At 52.1% G+C, this 21,093-nt stretch overlaps 1 protein-coding gene across 1 annotated transcript in view; it reads left to right on the forward strand.

Annotated features, from left to right (window-relative positions):
- WNT7A (Wnt family member 7A) overlaps positions 1 to 21,093 on the forward strand; it is a 56,996-nt gene that overhangs the window by 21,750 nt on the left and 14,153 nt on the right. The window lies entirely within an intron of this gene.

A 21,093-nucleotide genomic window follows, 5' to 3' on the forward strand; every position in this document is an offset into this window, starting at 1 on the left:
GAAATGACTTGTTCGTAACGTCTGGTGCTGGGTGTCTGGTGAGGAGCCACAGGGCTCTGCCCTCAGCCTCACTCTGCTTGGTGTTGGCATCAGCTTATGGCTGGTTAGGATTTGTGTATGGCACAAAGCTTGTCAGCTATTAGAGAGGTTGGATAACTGAGTCTCCCTTAAGACGAATTGGATGTTACTCAGCAAGGTGGAAAGAGGGACAGATGTGGACTCTTATCCTCGGGAGGAGCCAAATTAGCCTTTCTCCCTTGCTCTCTTGCTCCCTTCCTGCCTCCCTCCCTGCTTTTTTCTCTCCCTCCTTCCCTTCCTCCCTCTTCTCAGGCTTCTGGCCACATCCTGTGTGTCAGAGCCTCCCAGGTGGCCTTGGTGAGTCACACAGGGGAATTGCTCACCTGGTCTACCCCAGGACAACGTCCTGGGGGAAATTACGAGGCCCTGCCTGTCTAGTCCCATGGCTGGGAGCTCCTGCCCAGGGTGGCACATCCCTCCAGGGGTCCCAGCTGCTCCCTCCTCCCTGATTTTGTGGTCAGATCACCCTGCAGGTCCCAGGTCCCAGGCTCTCTCCTGCCTTGAAGCCCTCACTTCCTCAAGACAGACAGGAGGAGGACACATGGCTTCCCTCTCCCAGCCTCGGTTTCCTCACCCACAGCTCCCTGACTGGGCCATGGTGAGAATTAAAGGAGAGAATAGCACGTGACCCGCAGCAAGTCAGGGTCAGGGTGGATCCCGCGGGAGTGTGTTCTGTGAGCCACACAGCTCCACTGGGTGTGAGGCTTGTGGCTGTTGCTCTGTCGTGCTGCCATGAGCCCATGGGCGACACAGACACTGGGAACTGTCAGAGGCTGTAAGACCAATCTCAGTGGGCTTCCTGGAGGAGACAGGCCCCAAGAAATGAGTGAGGTTTGGCTAGGCAGGGAAAGGAGGTGGAAGCAGCCAAGATCTGGTGAGCTGGGGAGGAATGGACGCAGGCCCAGAGGTAGGGGTAGGGGGCCAGTTAGGGACCACACTGACCAGTCTGTGAGCCCCTGACAAGGGAACCCCTGCAGGATGGGGCTAAAGCAGCCTTGTGTTCTGCACCTAGATCTGCTTATGGCTGCCATGTCCTCGTCCTTCAGGTTTCAGCCATGATGTCCTCTCTCCAGAGAGGCTTCCCTTCCCATTCCTTCTTAGCCTTTTCTCCAAGGTTGCCTTGTTCTGTGGCTTTCTCCCCTCTCTAGACTGTAAGCATACTGAGGACAGAGGCCTGGGGTGTCTCACAGCAGCACTCCAGAGCGTGGCACACAGTACGCACTCTACAAATATGTATGGAGTGAACGGATGAGTGCCTTGTAGTTGCTGGTGAGCCACTGATGGTTCTGGGGCAGGAGTGGGGCAGAAGTCATAGACCCTTGGGAGGCAGAGGGCTACCTTGAGTGGGGTCAGGAGCTGGGTCTAGGTGGAGTGCAGGCCAGGCCTGACCTGATGTTTCTGAGCAGGAACAGCCCTCCCAGCTCAGGAAAGCCCAGTGGAGGGCCATACATCCCCCTGCCTGCCCAGTGCTCTCTGGTTAGGGAGGACCCTTGGGGATGGCTTTCTAGAAAAGCACTTCTACAGACACTATGTATTTCCTGAGCCAAGAGGTGGGACTGCGGACTCCCTGGTGTGTGCAGAGAAAGGCCTGAGTCACCACCCGTCCTGCCCCTTTGTGCTATATAGGGGTGGAAATGGAGGCTCAGAGAGGGTGCCAGCTGACCCGTGGGACTTAGGTCAGTGACCACACACACTACTCAGCCAGAGCACAGCAAGGTGGTCTTCTGGCCTAGCCCCAAGTGGCCAAACACTCACTTGCTGCCTTGAGACACCCCAAGGGCCCCAACAAGGGCACGAACAAAGACAGCCACCAGCTGCTGTGGGTTCCAGCCCCTCTTGCGACCTCAGTTTCCACATCTGTCGATTGGGACTATGACCCTCTCCTTGTTCTGACCGGTGCCAGTCGGTTCCCCAGGATTTTGCAACACGCCATTTACTCGAAGGCATGGGACCCCACCCAGAAGCCCCCTCCCAGCAGGCTGCCGTGGGCCCCACGCATGGCAGGGCTTGGGAACCGGCGGGAGCAGAGGGGCCAGCCTGCCGCTGCTCCTGGCTGAGCGCCTCGGAAAGGCTCGCAGATGTGTTTATCACCCGCTCCCTCGCTCCTGCCGTGAGGAAACAAGACTCAACCTGACCACAGGCTCTGGGGCTTGTTGGCAGCTGGTGTGAGAGAAGGGGAAGCGGGGAGGCCAGGGTGGGGGCGGCTTCTGCAGACCTGATGAGGGGCTGCCCCAGAGCTGCAGGGGAGCCCTCGACTCCCCTGGCAGATGAGGAAGAATCAATGCCGCAGGGGCGTCCTGCCCTTGCAGGTCTCCAGTTCGAGTCTGAGCCCAGCAGGGTGTGGGCCATGGGGCAGGGGCAGCACCTCAAGGAGGCTGCGGGGCATCCCCCCCTTTCCCTCATTGTCTCGTCAGTTGTGTGGTCTGTAGGCCGAATCAGAATGGTTAGGTGCCAATATCTTTTGGCGAGGTGATTTTAGTATTATAGCTTCCCCTATTGGCAGTTCGGGGTCTTTGCACTTTGGATTGAAATCAGTGGTTGCTCAGGTTGGGGTCCTAAAATACGAAGTTCACATCCTAGCGTGTGATGTGTGGAATCATAGGCTCCCCAACTGGGAGGAAGGGAAGAGTCAGAAGCATTGTGTTGAAATCTTTGGATGGTGGAATCTTTGTGGCTTTGAATAATTTCTTTCCAGCCTTTTGGGCAGCAAGGAAATTACACCCAGTTTTTGCCCTCAAGACTAGATGCTCAGTCTAGTGAGAGAATCAGGTCCAAGAAGCAAAACTTGTGATTCAGAGCTACACACTGTAGGAGAAACGTGATGTAGAAAGTGAAGAAAAGAGGTCAGAGGAAGAGCGGTTTGTTTCCTCTTGAAGTCTGAAGAGTGCTAGGCAGAAGAAGAGAACTCTTAGCAGGGCTTTGAAGGCTTAGGAGTCCTCCAGGTTGACAAGGCATCAGGAAGGAAGAGGGCAGTTCAGGCAGCACAGGCATGTTTAAAAGCATGAAGTCCTAACAAAGCATGCTGTGGGGGCTCCACGTGGCCGAGGGTGGGGAGGACAAGTGATGAGGCTGCAGAGGGGGCTAGATCCTAACACACAGCCTTGAATGCCAGAACAAGGAGTGGGACTTTGTCTTAGGCCAGAGGTGCCCAGAAGAGGCTTTGGTGGGGCAGTGCTTGGGCAGGTTTCTGGCCTGTCTGGGATAGAGTGGAGAACAGACTGAAGGGGCTGTGGCCAAGGTTGGTGCCTAAACCCAGCAGGGGCCTCGGGGCGCATGGCTGGGGAGGCTGTTTAGGAAGCATAATAGGTAGGAGCTGCGTCAGGTGTGTTTGGGGTGGAGGAGCAGGGTGGTAATGGAAGCCCTGGTCTTTGTAAGATTGCCCGGTGGGAGGGTTAAAGGGGGAAAAGGAGGAGAGAGCCTGGGCCACAGCCTGGGCAAATGGGTACTGGGACAGGAGGGCTATGGGAAGGGAAGGACAGTCAGGGAGGTTGGAGGAGAACCAGGAGAACCTGGGCCTTCTGGGTGCATTTGTGAGTGCGTGTAGACATCCCCCTGCAGGAGTGCAGAGAAGCCTGGGCAGCTGCGAAACCCAGCCAAGGGCCAAGGATCTCCAAGCCTCCATGACAATATTGTACTTGGCAGGCCAGGCTTTCGAGGCCTCACTGTACAGAGAGAGAAGTGCACCAGGGAGCTCCGGGGGCCTGGGGGAGGGTGGGAGCCCTCAGCAACCCCTTCATGAGAGTGTGGTGACTGAGCCCAGGAGAGGCAGCCCTGGGGATGGGGGCCCAGCTGGGACGGGGCTGGCCCCTGCTGGAATGCGCCGCTTGCTCCAAGGGAGGTGAGCTCAGGGGGATGGAATTCCACCGAAGTGAAAAGTCACCTCCCAGTCCCTGCCCAGCCTCTTGCACACGGAGGGGTGTCGGTCTTGTCCCTTCCTGCCCTGCCCCGTCTGGTCCGGGTGCTCCTGGGAGCTGGATTCCCACCCCTGCCCTGGCCGCAGGCAGGCCTGTGAGTCAGGGGACACCAGGGACCAGCCCCTGGCAGCTGGGGCGGAGCCCAGATAAGGCCTGCTTAGCTATGCTCCTCTCTGCTGTCCCGAGGGCCACTTGCATATTTGACCAGATAGAGTGGCCAGTGGTGGCATGTCAAGGGCCTGAGGAGCCAGGCCCCACCCAGCCCGAAGCTGACTGGCCAGGCCAGGCTGGGAGGAGGCATCCTCAGTCTGCCATGCCCTCCATTCCTGCCCCACCCCTGGGCACAGTTGTGGGTTCTCGCCCTTGCAAATGGAAAGGCTTGCAGCCAGGACTCAGGGGACTTGGAGCAGGAATGGTCTTGGGCACATCTCAGCCCTTCAGGGCCTTGGTTTCTTCCATGGCAGGGGCTTCTTTTCTTTGCTCCCAGGAGGGTCTCCAGGTCTGACATGTGGGCTGGGGAATGACATGGGGTTCTTGGGATCATTGTACCCCAACCTTGTCTCCAACTTCTCTCCCACACACACCACCCTCCAACAACACACTCCTGCAGTCAACCAAGCTTGTTCCCACCTAAGGGCCTTTGCACAGGCCGCTTCTGCTGTCTGGAGAGCTCTTTCCTTGAATCTTTGCAGAACTAGCTCCTTGTATTCCTTCAATTCCCCGCTCAGATGTCACCTTACCAGGGAAGTCCTCCCTAACTTCCCTCCTCCGCTGTCTGTCTCATCTTCTCCATCACCCTGCTTTACTTGCATGTGAAACCACCACACAGAATGATCTCATTTGCACAGCTCTTTGTGTCTTTATTACTTGTTGCCTCCCACTGCAGTGTCAGCACCATAGGGTAGTGATGGCCTAAGTTCACCTCTAAACTTAGAACAGTGCCTGGCACATAATAAGTGCTCAAGAAATATTTGTTGAGTGAACAAATGATTTGGCAAGTGCTTGCTCTTTCTTGGGGGGATTTCCAGGAGCAGGATTGCAAGGTATAATACAGGACTCCCACTTAGAGTTGAATTTGATATAAACGAAAGTACGTCCCAACTATTGCACAAGACATATTAAAAAATGATTCACCATTTACCTCAAATTCAGACTTAATTGAATTTGTATTTTTGAATTGAGCTGATATTGAGATAATTGTAGATTCACATGCAATTGAAGAATATGGAGAGATCTTGTGTACCCTTTGCCCAGTTTCCCCCAATGATGACAGCTTGCAAAACTATAGGACGACGTCACTACTAGGATGCTAATGCTGGAACAGTCAAGATGCAGAGCACACAATGGTCCCCAGGTTGCTCTTGTGTAGCCACTTCTACTTCCCTTCCCCTTCCGAATCCCCAGCAATCACGAATTTCCTCTCCACTTTTATACTTTTTTTATTTTAACAAAGTTACATAGGTGGATCTGACAGTATAACCTTTCCAGACAAGCTTCTTTTCATTCAGCACAATTCCCTCAAGCCTCCTTCAAGTGTTGTGTATCAGTAGCTGGTTCCTTTACCTTGCTGAATAGTATTCCAGGGCACAAAGGCTCCACAGTGTGTTTTGCCATTCACCTGTTGAAGGATATCTGGGTTGTTTGCAGGTTTTGACTATTACAAATAAAGCTGCTGTGAACATGTATGTACAGGTTTTTTTTGTGTGTGTGAATGTAAGGTTCTATTTCTCTAGAATAAATGTCCAAGAGCACAAATGTATGGTGGCTGTATGTTTAACTTTATAAGAAAGTGCCAAACTGTTTCCTATTTTGTGGGAGAGTGGTTGTGCCATTTTATGTTCCCACTAGCAATGTGTGAGTGGTACAGTTTCTCCACATCCTCACCAGCATTTGGTGACATCACTGTTTTTAAAATTTTTTTGCCATTCCGATAGATGTATGTTATACCTCATTGTGGTTTTGACTGGCATTTCCTGAATGGCTAACGGTGTTGAATATCTTTTAATGTGCTTATTTGCCATCTGGATAGCCTCTTCAGTGTAGCATCTGTTAATGTCTTTTTGCCTATTTTCTAGGTAGGTAGTTTACTTTTTTACCTGGTGAGTTTGGATATTTCTTTATAGATTCTAGCAGCTAGCATTTGGTCAGACATGCGATTGGCAAATATATTTTCCCAGTCAGTAGCTTGTCTTTTTATCATCTTCATAGGGTCTGTCACAGAGCAAAAGTGTTTAACTTTGATAAGTTTTAATTGGTAAGGTCCAATGTATCTATTTTTCCTTGAATGGACTGTACCTTTGGTATTATCTAAAAACTCTTTGCTCAGCCCTAGATCCTAAAGGTTTTCCCATTTTTTTTTCCTAAAAGTTTTATGTTTCACATTCAACTCTGTGACCTGTTTTTTAAAAAATTCATTAATTTAAAAAAATCAATGAAAACTTATTTCTTTTTTAAGTTGGAGTTACATTTTTATTTATTTTCAATTGTGGCAAAATATACTTAGCATGAAACTTGCCATGTTAGGCATTCTTAGGTGTGTACCCCAGTGGCATTAAACACACTCACACTGTTGCGCTGCCATCCTCACCTTCCATCTCCAGAACTTTACCATCTTCTCAAACGAAGACTCTGTCCCTGTTAAACAACCACCTCCCATGTCCCCACACCCCACCCCAGCCCCTGGCACCCACCTTTCCACTTTCTGTCTCTTTGAATCTGACTGCTCTAGGCGCCCCACATAAGAGGCATCATATAGTTTTTGTCCTTTTCCGTCTGGTTTATTTCAGTTAGTGTAATGTCTGAAAGGTTCTGTGATTGCTTTGAATTAACTTTTCTATGAGGTGTATGTGTAGGTCAGGGTTCATTTTTCAGCCTATTTATGTGCTAAATCCAGGAACCCTCCCTAGCCTCCACTGTCAAGGACAGTGGCCTTGGCACAGTGCCAAGGAAAGCTGTAGGATTGTTTTAGAGCTGGAGATTCTCTCTTCTGTGGGCATTTGATCAATGAGAGACTGAGACCCTGACCTGGAGGGGCCCTGCCAAGGCCACACACCAAGGGAATGGAGAAGCAAGAGCTGCACCTAGGGCCTGGTTCCCAGCTCAGACCTCCCTTCCACTTCCTGGAGCTGGCCAGGGCCGGGGAGCTGAGCTGGATGAGAGGCTGAGGTAGGGGCCAGGAGGTCCGTGGTGGGCTTGAGAAAAGCTTAGTGGGATGACCAGGCCAGGGTGTGTGGGCCCAGAGGAAGAAGCCCAGACGAGACCAGAGAGGAAGCTACCAAGGACGGGTTGGAGGGGTACCAGCCCAGGCTGGGGCGGAGGGTGCCCACGAGGCCTGAGGTTTGGCCAGTTTTCTCCAATGACACAGCAAGGGCAGGGCCCAGCCAGGTCCTGTCAGTGATGCCACTGTGATAGCAGTGGACAGTACCCAGGCAGGAAGGGGATGAGATAAGAGAGGACGCATGGGTAGGGGCAGGAGCAGCCCTTCCCACAGAGACTGGAAATGTCTGTGGCCCCAGCTTCATGCGGCCTGGTCCCTGGCATCCCACTTTGCTCTGGGCTAGTAAGACCACCCCACCCCCAACCTGGATGGATGTGGGCAGCAGGGGCAGGCCCTGAGGAGGCGCTGAACACCCAGGCCTGGGAGGAGTCAGGTGGCTCAGCTGTGATTGGAGCAGCCTCAGGAAGGTGTCACCATCCTGCAGTCCCTGAGGACTGGGGGTGGTGTGGTTGGGAGGGTGGCAGGCAGGACCAGGACCCACAGAATGGAAGAATATGGGGAAAAGGCAGCTCAAGTGAGAAGGAACTTACTATCAGGAAGCGGGATGAGGTCCCTGTTAGAGCAGGTGGTACAGGTGGAGGGAAGGTTTTCAATTGCCTGGAGAATATGGACATGATTCTAATATCAGCACTTGAAATATGTGTACTAATTTAATCCCCACAGTGGTCTTACGAGATTAGCATTCTCTGTTCTCTCCATTTTACGAATAAGAAAACGGAAGCACAGAGAGGTTAAGAAAGTTGCTTAATGCCACACAGCTGGCAGGTGCAGCGCTGGGATGTAAACCCAAGCAGCCTAGCTCCAGATCCAGGTCTTAACCTCAAACTATGCTACCACACCTAGGAGTCTTGGACTCAGATGCTTTTATCCCCACAGTCTCCTGATCCTGAAATCCTGTGATTCCAAGATGTTACCCTAAGATTCACAGATCCTCTGATTTGAGGAACTTGGAGACTACAGTCCTCAGCCCCCAGAAGGCCCCGCTATGTGGTCATTTGGGTTGTGGGTTATCCAGGCACGCACACGTGCATCCTCTCCTACTCTGGTCACTGTGGCCTTGGGGGCAGTCCCTGAGCCACCACCTTCTTCCTGGGAGAGAACACATCAGGGCCAGGGAGGAACCCGCTTATGAGTGAGAAGAGGGGATTCTGTGTGCCATCTTGGCAGGGGAGGGGCCCCAGTCTGTCATGGGGGTTCAGGATGAGACTGGACAAGGAGATGGGCAGCCAGAGACCCATGCCTGGCGCTGGGACCAGGGCGCCCCCTGTTTTAGCAGAGTTTCTGGACTTGTTCAGCCTGATGAACATCAGTGGGGGAGACTTCTCTTCTCCCCCAATCCTTCCAGGCAGTCGTGAGACTCACCTCAGTGTCTCTCAGAGCCCAGCCTGGGCCGGGCATACTCTTGGTGACATAAAGTGGCACACATCCTAGGCCATGTCACAAACAGCCACCAGAGCACCAGAGGCACTAGACTGGGTGCGTCTGTCCCTGCCTTCTCATTCCCAGGCGTGCACAGGGGGCAGGCGGGAGGCGGGTGCTCCCTGTGCTGTCAGGTGGGCTCTGGAGTCCACTCCTGGCTTTGCTGCTTGCTAGCTGTGTGGCCTTGGCCATGTTACTCTGCCTCTCTGTGCCTCAGTCTCTCCAGGTCACTTAATAGCACCACAGAGTATTATGAAGATTACATGATTAAAAGAATTTAAACTGCTTAGAGCTGCCCCGTCCAATATGATCACAAGCCACATGGGGCTACTTACATTTAAATGAATTACAAATAAATAAGATTAAAAATTCTGTTTCACAGTCCATGTTTCAAGTGCTTGGTAGCCACCTGTGGCTCGTGGCTTCCTACTAGACCATTCCGTGGTGGCAGGAAGGTCTATTGGACATTACTGTCTTAGAGTGGCGGGCACGGAGTAAGGGCTGAGATGTTGGTACCACTACTAAGGGGCCTGAAAAGATCTCAGCTGCGGTGGAAGCTCATCCTGTCACCTCCCTGGCCTCCCGCCAGCCCAAGGGGGTCTCAGATGCTGGCCATCTGATTTATCTTGGAAGGAATTCCCAGTGTGGCTGCTGGCCCTGCAGCTGGGAACTCATTTGAAACCCACCTGAGGTAGGGAGGGGGCAGCATGGCGAGGCCCTGAGAGCCCCCTCAGTGAGGTAGAGTCACGGGCTCAGTTACACCACGGTGAGACCAAGTCAAAAGGCACCCACCGGGGACAATTGCCGCCTTTGTCCTCGGGAAGGGGACTGGGACTCCTGGGTGTTATCAAATCTGCCAGGAAGAGGGAGGGAGGGGAGCCAAGTGATGGGAGGAAGGTGGGTGAGGAGAGGGGCAGGAGTGATCCTAGAGGGAAGGAGAAACGACATGTTCTGGAGGGTCTGGAACCAGGACCTGGCAGCTGTCACTTTTCCTAATCCTCAACACTTGTGTCTTTTGAAGAGAAATCCAGTGCAACTGTGTCCCTAGGAAGGACTCCTTGCCTGACAAAGGCACTTCCTTAAATTACCTCCTTTCAGTGTGCATTGAGACACTGTCATGGCTGCTCACAGTGGCAAGCACTTGCTCTCGCTCTGTCCCGGGTGAGGTTCTAGGTGCTCTCCCGGGATTACTCCATTCAATTGACCGGACATCTTTGGGGACCCTTGGTAACTCCATTTCTCGGATGGGCAGCGGAGGTCCGGGCAGTGAACGTGAGCAGCATCCCAGGCTCCTGGGCAGGAGAGCTAGACGCAGAGTCTCAGGGCCTCCCTAGGCCGTGGCGGGAAGGGGACAGATTCCCTGCCAGCTGGGCATGGGCAGTGAGGCTAGCACTCAGCTGCTCACTGCAAGGCACTGTGTGCCCTTCACAAGGCCTGCCCTTCCATGTGCTGGTCCCATCCCAAGTGCTCTTTGTAAGTGATCTCACAGGGAAGGGCCTATTGCCATTCCTATTTAGCAGATGAAGAAAACTGAGGTGCAGAGCAGTTCAGTGGTGCGCTTGAGGTTGCTCAGGTAAAAAGCATCTGAGCCAGGGTTCCCTCCAGCCATCCCAACTCTGCAATCCAAGCTCTGTTCATCCTTGGTGCAGCCTCTTATTAGCTCTCAATTGTGTGTGTATGTGGGTGTGTGTGTATTTTTGGACTTGGATGGATTGGTAGTCTTTTGAAATAATAAAGATTCCAACAAGGCCAGGCACGGTGGCTCCCACCTATACTCCCAGCACTTTGGGAGGCCAAGGGCAGTGGGTCACCTGAATTCAGGAGTTTGAGACCAGCCTGGCCAACATGGAGAAACCCATCTCTACTAAAAATACAAAAATCAGCTGGACGAGGTGGTGGGCATCTGTAATCCCATCTACTTGGGAGGCTGAGGTGGAAGAATCACTTGAACCCAGGAGGCAGAGGTTTCAGTGAGCTGAGAATGCACCACTCCAGCCTGGGAGACAGAGTGAGACTCCATCTCAGGAAAAAAAAAAAAAAAAGATTCCCACATGACATTGGTAAAGCACTTTATGATTTGCAAGACCTTTTTTTTTTTTTTTTTTTTTTAACATCTTTTCTTGGCCAAGTCTCACAGCTGTCCTCTAGGTGAGCAGTGTTATTGTGCCTGTTTTGTAGGTGAGACAGCCGAGGCTCCGGTTGGGTACTGCTCAGTCCCCTGGAGGGGTTCTCTGCTGGGCTGAGGGTTTTGGACGGGAGGCAGGTCAGGAGCTCCTGGCCAGACCATGAGGGAGATGTGAATGACCTGGATGTGGAAAGAGCTCCGATCAGAGCCCTGACTGTGCCACTTGTTTGCTGTGTGCCCTTGGGCAGTCACCCTTCTCAAGCCTCAGTTTCCTCATTGAGAAAAAGGCAGGGAGGATTTAGTACTTGTCAGAGCTGTTGTGCAGGTTACATGAGATAATGCCCCTGGAGTGCCTCATCCTACGTTCTCAGTCACGATGAGTGCTTGGAAAGCAGTCATTGCTGTTATGAATATCGTTGTTAGTATCAGCAGTAGTAGTGATTTTAAAGCCACAGTCAAGTTTTAATTCTTACGTTTTATTCCTAAGGACTGTTCTAGCTCTAAAACTCTGTTTCGTCCATGCGCTGGCTGTAGAGTATGCTAGCGGACTCAAGAGAAGGAGCGGTCCAGGTCGCCATTGAGATTTTTTGCTGCACTGAGCAGGGAGGGCCACAGGACACCAAGCCATAGCAAGGTCATGCTGGTTCTCCTTTATCCAAAATAGGTGATATCCACCTAGGTCTTTCAGTCCTGGTGAGCAGCCACCTCCAGAGGGGGCCTCTGCCCTTGTGCTTTCAGCCCCATGCCACACGTACCCAAGTACCACATTCCAGAACATTGAAAGTTGTCCATAAAGTCCGGTCTCCAGCCCAGACCTGCCTCCCAAACACAAGCCCCGTGCATCCAGCTGCCCGCCCTGCCTCCCTGCTCTAGGATGTCAACTGGCCCCTGAGCACACATCTATCCCAACCTAACTCCTGATCTTTCTCCCACAAACTTGCTGGTGCCTTTGCCTCCATCCCCTGGTTCAGTAAACAGCATCTGCATCCTTCCAGTTGTGTAAGCCAAACACCGGCCCTTGCCTTGGCCATGACACCTTATTTTCTTTCACACCCCACATCCAACATGTCAGTTCTACCTACAACATCTGTCCAGAATCTGTCACCTAATAACTTATACCCCTGAGCTCATTGTCCGAGCTACCAGCATCTCTTCCTACAGTGACACAACAGTCCCCTACCCGAGAGTCCTGTTCACCAGCATCTCTTCCCTGACATTGCACAACAGTCCCCTTACCCCAGGGTCCTATCCACCAGCATCTCTTCCCTGCAGCAGCAAAACAATTCCCTCCCCCAGGGTCCTATCCACCAGCATCTCTTCCTTGCAGTGGCACAACAGTCCCCTTACCCCAGGCTCTTATCCACCAGCGTCTCTTCCCTGCAGGAACACACCAGCCTACTAACTTGGGCCCCGGCAGGCTTTTCAAATGTGGGTTAAACCTTGCCTCCCTCACTTACAATCTCACCATGGCTCCCATCTCACCCAGAGTAGAGGCAGAAGCCTTCTCGGTGGCTCACAGGCCCATCCCTCACCCCCGTCTCCTTCCCCTTTGCTCTCTCTGTCACCCCGCAGCAGTCTCCCTGCTGCTCCTCACACACACTGGGTATGTCCCTGCCCCCGGTCCCTCGCACTTGCTGTTCCCTCTGCCTGGAACGCTCTCCCTGCAGACACCCACCCTCTCACCTCCTCAAGTCTTTGCTCAAATATCACCTCTCAAGGAGGCCTTTCCTGACCACCATATTTGAACTTGCCCTCCCGTCTGTCTCACTGCTTCCTGTTCCCTTCCACGTTTTGTTTTTCTGCGTAGCACTCATGGCCACCTGACATAATATTGGTACTTGGCCAAGTGATCCCAGTGTGGCTGGGAAAAGTTAGAGTGCCTGCTGTAGAAGGCCTCCTATGGGAACAGCACAGGCCCAGACAGAAGTTTCCCTCCCACCGTTTTCCCTCTGTGCCTTCGATATTTGTTCCAGTGGGCCAGCAGCACATGAATATTTTATACCTGTACTGCTTTTGTCTTACTCCAGGCACTGTTCTAATTACTTCATATGCATGAATTCCTAAAATTCTCATAAGAACTCCGTGAGGTCAGCCTGGCATTGTCTCCCTTTTACAAATGAGGAAACTGAGGCACAGAGAGGTTCAGCAACTCGCCCAAGGTCGTACAGTTGATAAGCAAAGAGCCAGGATATGAACTCAGGCAGTCCAGCTCCAGGGGCTGCACTCTTGCTCTACTTCCTCCCTTTTGTGTATTCATCCACTTACTCATTCATTAAGAATTTATAGAGTGTCTTCTTTGCCTTAGGTGCAAGATTTTGGAGACCAACAGATGACTAAAAACTGGTTCCTGCCATCAGGAAGCTCAGTCTAGTTGGAAATGCTGAACAAGTAAATAAGGGAAAAGGAAAAACATATTCATTCAGCAACCATTCACCGATGCCTGAGATTATTTCCCAGCCTTTAAAAAGTTAGAGGGGGCCAGCCCCTGGTGTATTCCCTGATTGTGTTCATTTCTAAGCCAGAGAGCCAAATCCCTATATGCCAGCTCTGTTTTAGGCACTGAGGTCTGAGATAAATAATATACCATTTCTGAATTTGAGGGGGATTACATTCTAATGACAGAGAAATAAGAGTGAATTACTGCATGTAAATATGACAACATGAACTGGATTTGGTAGAAGAGTGTGTAGGGGACTATGGGACCACAGGATAGGAGCTCTAACCATTTGGGGATTGGTTTGGATGGGTGCATGGCTGAGTGATAGGATGAATGGATGGATATATGGATGGATGGATGGATGGATGGATGGATGGATGGATGGATGCACACACAAATGGATAGATGGATGGATGGATATTTGCTAGACAGATAGTAATGGGAGGGCTGGTTGAATGAATGGAATATGAATGAATAGATGGATGGATGGTTAAACGGATAGATCTTAGCAGATGGTTGGATGGATGTTTGGGTAGTTGGATAGATGGATGGCTGAATGGGTGGATGGATGGATGGATGAATGGGTGGATGAATAGCTATTTGGAAGGATGGTTGGGTGAATGGATGAGTAAAAAGCTGAGCTCACTGCTGGAAAGTTGGACATTTTCCCAGTGAGATCACTAGACCAGCTGAAAGAAAGGGATGGAAATCCATGCATTCATTCATTCATTCAACAAATATTTATTAAGCACCTATTTATGTGTCTGGTACTGTTTCAGGCTCTGGGATTAGACATGGTACTTGACTTTATGGAGCTGACATTCTAGGGGAAGGGAGACAACAAACAAATAATAGAATATATATACGGAATCTATTGTCAGAGTTATAAATGCTATGATGAACAAACAGAGCAGGATGAAAGGGCACAGATGTCAGGATCAGGGGCATTTTATTTTAGGCAATCAGGAGAGGCCTCCTGGAGAAGGTAAGTTCTGTACAGGAAGTGAGGAAATGAGCCATCTGGGGAATTGCATTTGAGTCAGAGGGAATTACAAGGTCAGAGCCCAGAGGCAAAGAGGCCAGTGTGGCTCTCAGGGAGGAGAGGAGGTCACAGAGAGGTGTGTTAGAGAGCGGGGAGTGCAGGGCCCTGCTTCCATGTGAGAGAAGGGTTTGCCTGTGTCTTGGAAACCCACGGACATTGGGCTGATCAGCCTTAGGAAGGGCATCGCCCTCCCTAAACCCCTGCTTGCTGGTTCCCAGCACTGCTCCCTCCTGGATGCTTGGCAGTTGGGAGGCTGTCAGCATTTTAATTACAGCTCCACGCTCTCAATGGTTTACAACTCAACCGTAAAACAGGCCCTGGGCAACATGTGGCACCTCTGAGTGATTTACTTGCTCACCATTTCTATATTTAGTGCCATTTAATGCTTGTTGGCCAAGTTTTCAGAGAGAAAAAGAAGGAGGAATTTGGTGATGGAGTGGGGAAGGGGTCGGTTAAGTTTTGTTTGTTTGTTTTTAAAACACACAGATGTATTTTTCAGTTGTTTTCTGAGATCATTTCCCAGGCTTTAAAAAGTCACGGGGGACCAGCTCCTGGTGTATTCCCTGATAGCATTCATTGCTAAGCCATAGAGCTGAATCCTTTGCAAAGTTGCCCTCTTCTCCTTAAAGTCCGTATACACTTCCTGGTGAGGGTTAGGTTTAAAGGACACCATGGGCTGAGGGTATAACTAGGGAAAGGCATCAGTGACTTAATATTTCACCTGATATGGGCTAGGCTTCGGGCCATGTGCTCCCACCCCCTATCTGGGCTCCCCTCTGAGACCCCCAGCCTCAGGCTCTTCAGAGCTTCTCAAAATTCACCTGGGGAGTATGTGGAAATGCAGCTCCCGATTCCATGTGTGGGTCTGGGGCGGGGCCTGAGATTCTGCATTTCCAACAAGTTTCCACGTGATGTGGATGGTGCTGGTCCAGGAACCGCACTTTGAGCAGCAAGGATTTCAACCAGCACCATCCAGTAGAAATATAATACCAACCACATGGGTCATATGACATTTGCTAGTTGCTACATCAAAAAAGTGAAAGGAGGTGACATTACATTTAATAAGATATTTTATTTCATCTAAGATATCCCAAATATCTGTCTGATATTGATTACATATCATTTCAATATGTAATCAATATACAAATACTTTTTAATTTTTCTATAATAAGCCTTTGAAGTCTGGCATTTGTTTTACACTTACAGCACATCTCAATTCAGACTAGCCACAGTTCAAGCACTCATATGGTTCGTGGCTCCCGTTTTGGAGGGTGCAGATCTAAATCCAGCTTGAATACCCTGGTGATAGGGAGCTTGCTACTTTCTGGAAAGTCCACTGCATATCTGTGGAATCCGAGCTGAGAGTTGCCCCTTGAGACTAGCTGGGGAGACCCAACTTTACTCCCTATGCCAGTTGGCTTATCATGCCCCCCACCCACTCTGCTCAGGGCAAGAGGCCCCTCTGCATCCTCGGCTGGGAACTGCAGAAGCATAGAGATAACCGGGGTGTATTTCCATTTGCCAGACTGGAAAACCTCTACCCCACCAGGGGTGGGAACAGAATATCTCAGAGCTGGTGTCTTTGCACACACATCCCGGGGCTGTTGCAGGGCAGTGTGGAACCTTGGTTCAGGCCAGTCCAGCCTCCTGGACACCAGCTCCTGCATGCTGGACACCAACACAAGTCAGGAGAGGCCAGAGCTGCTCCTCGTGTCTCAGGGAGCTCCTGTCTGGGATGGGAGGTTCATAGGGCTTCTCTGGCAGCTGGCCACCTGGGCAGGGCCTTGCTGAGGCCCAGGAAGCTCAGATGGAGGTGGTCAAGGGCACAGAGGATGTTCAGCCAGGTGTGACCCGGCTCCTGGGTCCTTCCTCCATGTTCTGGAGCATCACCACCTGTGTCCCTGCCCCAGAGACTCTCCGGGATGCTTCAGCCTTGATCTTGTGTGGACTAAGTCAGGGCCTCTTCTACAAGAACCCACCACGAAAGAATGGCTATCTAGACTCCTGAGCAAGGGTGAATTTATTCATTCACTCATTCATTCATTCACTCAGAAAATGCTTGCTGGGTGTCTCCCGAGAGGCAGACCTCCTCTAGATGTTCCTGAATACAGCAGATGGGGGTTCTGTGTTTCCGGAGCTGACATTCAGGAGGGGAGGGGGAGAGCAAGCAAGTCATCCCGAAGTACTCCGAGTGGCCGGTGGGATGTGAGCCAGGGGGATGTGAGAGGGGCTGACGTGGGGCATTGTGGAGAGGGGGCCATCCAGGGTGCCTTTATGTTGCTGAGCCAGAGCTGAGGAACTGGAGGAAGGGTGTCACAGGCAGAAGGATCAGCCGCTGCAGAGTCCTGGGGCAGGAATGGGCTTGGTGTGGTCCTGGAATACCTGACATTAAGTGTTCACGGAAGGGTTTTGACAGGGCTGAGAGGCAGTGGGTGCACTGGGGCCTCAGAGGACAGGGCAGAGTATGGCATTCTCATCAGAGGCTACCACTTGGCCTCTGGTAACTGCCCACACCCTCACAACCAGACACCCCCAGTAATGCCCTGCAGTGTGCTGGGCTCCAGCCAGGAGGAGCAAGGCCCCTGGCTCTCAGCACTCAGTCTCATGGCAGTTCCATCCAGGCCTCCCTTCAGGTCCCAACTTGCCTTCCTTTCCTACCTGGGGCTGTCACTGCTGCACCAAGCTTCTCTTCTGCACCCACACCCTCTCCCTTGGTTTTTCCAGCCCCAGGGCATTGCACTTCTGCTCAGGCGCGGGTGACACCCTGCCTTCGAATTTCCAGTGGTGAACTCCTCTTCATCCTTCAAACCCCACGGGTCACCTCCAACTGCTCATGGGCCCCATGGCAGTACATACAGGCCTTTATTTTGGACCAGTCTTTCTTCTACTGGTCTGGCTGTCTCCCTGACTACCTGGGATTTTCTTGAAGACAGAGACTTTGTCCAGCCACCCTCACTTTACTGGCACCCAGCACAGGCCCGGCAGTGGGAGGTTCCACTGGAGGGTTCAGGAAGGCCAGAGTGGATGGAGGACATGACCAGGGCTCTCCACCCCTGGCCACATGTGAGAATCCCGAGGAGCTTTTTAAAATAGCAGACACCTGGCCACACCTGAGACCAGTGAAATCCTAACCTCTGGGGGTGGGGTCCAGGCATCAGCAGATTCTGAAAGCCTGGGACTCTGTAGCGGAGCCTGGGGAGAGCGTGCGGATTCTGCTGTGCCCATCCGGAGGCCAGGGCTGAGCCCTGCATGCCCACACAAGGGCTGACGCCCCTGTCATTGCACAAGCAGCTGTGCTCCATGGCCCAAGATCCTAGGGACACTGGCCCAGTGGGATCTCTGGTCTTTTTTTTTTTTTTTTAAACGCAAACAAACAAACAAACAAACCCCTAGCTTTACTGAGATACAATTCTCATGCCGTACAATCCATCCTCTTAGAGTGTACAAGTCCATGGTTTTTAGGGTATTCATAGTTGTGCAACCATCACCACAATCAATTTTGAAACTTCTCAGCACCCGTCAAAGAAACCCTGTGCCCACTAGTAGTCACTCCTCATTCCCTCTCTCCCAGCCCCTGGCAGCCACTCCTCTGCTTTCTATCTCTATGGATTTCCTGTTCTGGACATTGCATACATCTGGAAGCATACACGCTGTGGTCTTTTGTGTCCAGCGTCTTTCACTCAGGATAATGTCTTCAAGGTTCATCCATGTTGCAGCATGTGTCAGTACTTCATTCCTTTTTATGGCTGAATAATATTCCATTGTATGGAAAGACAACTGTGTGTTTACCCATTCATCCATTGATGGACATTTGAGTTGTTTCACCTTTTGGTTATTATGAATAATGCTGTTATTGACATTCGTGGACAAGTTTGTGTGTGTGTGTTTCTGGTGTTACTGTTGCCCCAGCCTCGTGGGGAGGTCCCACCCTCTTTGAAGTCCACCATCTTTGGGGTTGTCCCTGACAGAGCCCAGGTCTCTGGCCAAGAGAGGAGGGTCTGGACTGATGGAGGGGCCTGTGCTCTGGGTCCTCTACCTCTGTGTCCCATTGCTCTGCATCCTCATGGGGCTAGCTCTGGCCAGGCCAATCAGCAGGAGCTGTGGATGCTGGCTCGGCCCTCATCAGTTGCACAGTTTGTAGCTGATTTACCACCAAACGGGTTCACAGGGGTCTTGCCCTGGGAGCTGGCCAGGCGGGCGGTCCTCTGGTTTCTGCGTGCTTCCCCATTCTCTCTCTGGTTCTGCCTGACTGAGCCTCCACCCTGCATCTTCCTGCATCTCAGGACCTTCCTGCTCAGGTCACTAGCCTGTCCTCTGCGTGGACGCCTGGGAGAGCTTCTCCAGTACCATTCCACATGTACTCCTCTGACCCCAGCGAGAACCATCAGGACAAAGACCCCGCCGGCCCTCCAGCCTGGCCCACTGCCCTCCTTCCTGTTTCCTGACTGCTCCCTGCTTCCTTCTGCCCTCAGCCTTTGCCTATGCTCTTCCCTCTGCCTGGCCTGCCCTTTCCTCCCTTTTTGTCTCATCGACTCCTCTTCAATGTCTGGTTCTCAGCTCAAGGTCACTTCCTCACCTCATCACTCCAGTCACTTTCTTACTGCTCTCATTCATTTGCAAGTATTTACTGAGCACCAGCTTTGCTCCTGGCACTGGTCTAGCTGCTGGGGACACCACAGGAGATGGACAGACCAGGCCCTTGCCCCTGGGCAGTTTACATTCTAGAGGGAGACATGATAAACACAACAACTAAAATGTGTGCTGTGTCACATTTGACGCAAGCTAAGGAGCAAAACAAGCCAGGGCAGGGGTAGGAAAGACCAGGGCAAAAGTCAGGGAGAGCCTCATGGGGAAGGTGAGATTTGAGCAAAGGCTAGAAGCACTGAGGAAGGGAGCCATGTGGAGCCTGGGGAAGAGTACCCCAAGGCAGAGGGGCAGCAGGTACAAAGGCCCTGAGGCAGGAGCATGCCTGGGGTGCTGGAGGAATAGCAAGGAACCCACTGTGATGAGCATGGAGTGAATGAGGGCATAGGAGATGAGGTCAAAGAGGCAGCAGGGGATGCCTGGAGGACAGATGGAGAGAGAACAGTAAAAGGAGCCCCATGCACCCGACTCCCAGCAAGCACCCAACCCACAGCATGCACCTGACCCACCGCGTGACCCTGACCTCCAGTGTGCACCCAACCCCCAGCATACACCCAACCCCTAGCATGCACCCGACCCCCAGCATCAGCAACCCCAGCTTGTGGTCCAAGTCCTCTACCTCGTTTTCTCTTCTCAGGTCCCCACAACTGGAAGGGTTTAAGGAAAACCCTAGACAACATGTTATTCCACACACACATGACTGTGTATCTCAAATCAATAGGGACTTCTAAAAAAACATAACCATGGTACCATTATCACCCTGAGCAAAATAAACAATTGCTCAATGCTGTCTAACACCCTGCCTGATTCTGATTTCTCAAATTGTTTTAAAAACATTTTCCAGCCAGGCTGTGGGGGAAGTTCTGGGAGCTGTGACCACAGGAGCGGGAGCCACCTTCAGAGCCACCATTGGTGGACGCTGGTATCAGCCTCATGCCCGTGCGACACTTGACAGCACAGCCACCTCCCTCTCCAGAGCCTAAGCTTCAAGGGAGTCGGGGGCTTGCCTCTTTCTGCCCACGTGGCCACCAACCTCAGCTCCTGGCCAGGGAAGGGATTAAGTTAGCATGTAGTGGAAAGATGAATGAGTGAATGAATGAATAAGTGAATGAATGACTGATTGCCAAGGCCATTTCATGGTGCTCCAGCAGTAGAGAGAAGCACATAGGTTCAGCAGCTCCACATCCCCACTGTCAGCCTTCCTGCCCCTCATGCTGTGGTTGGGGTCACCTGATTGCCTCACCCCAGGTCACAGGCCACAGTTCCCACTAACCTACACTCTGGGCCAGGCCTACCCAAGGCAACCCCTTCCCCACAGTCAACCTAGCAGCCTGCAGGGAGGTCGCTTATGAGAGAGAGGCATCCAGAATGCATCTAGGAGAGGCTGCACTGTGTGGGGCTCGACTTTTCCACCTCTAAATGGGTTTGCTACTTTAAATGCCCCAGTTTACAGGGGAGCAAAGCTGAGGCCTGGCCCCCGGTCCCCTGCGCCACTGTGCAGTGGGTCCATCTGCTAGCCACCACCGTATGGACTCCCTTCATGTTTGAGGGTGTGTGTGTGAGCTTGTGTGCCAGAAAGTATGTGGGCAGGACTGTGTGTGAAGGGCTATCTATACACATGTTGTGTAGGGATGGACAGCATGAGAAGCACCTGTGTGTGAGCATGTGGGTCATGCATACGTGTGAGAGTGTGTGAGTGTGTGCACAGGTGTGAGTGTGTGCTTTGAGTGTGCTGAGGAGTGTGAAGGTGTGAGCCTGTGGGGGGGGGGGTTGCATGGGGCCGTGCCTGGGGAGGTTGTGTGTGTGTAAGCACATAGTGAGGGGTGGCTATGTGCAGGCTGCACAGGTTACTTGGGGTGGGGGGTAGGAGCCTAGAAAGGGATGAGTCTGGGGTGAGGGGCTGTGTGTCCACCATTCTTGGGGTCCTACAATACTGCAAAGTTGGGCAGAGACCAGTTCGTGGAGGGCCTTGAAAGCCAGGCAGAGGAATCTGGGCTTTAACCACAGGAGCCGTAGGGAGCATTTGAGCAGTTGTAACCTGGCAAACACTGAGTTTCAGAAGGCCCCCTATGTAGACCAGGAAACTTCTCTCTGGTTTGAGTGGAAACCTCTCTTCCTGCACCTCCCAGGCTGCATTCCAGGGGGCCTGTCCTATGG

The sequence above is a fragment of the Theropithecus gelada genome, chromosome 2 (genome assembly GCF_003255815.1).
Source record: "Theropithecus gelada isolate Dixy chromosome 2, Tgel_1.0, whole genome shotgun sequence".
Taxonomy (NCBI): domain Eukaryota; kingdom Metazoa; phylum Chordata; class Mammalia; order Primates; family Cercopithecidae; genus Theropithecus; species Theropithecus gelada.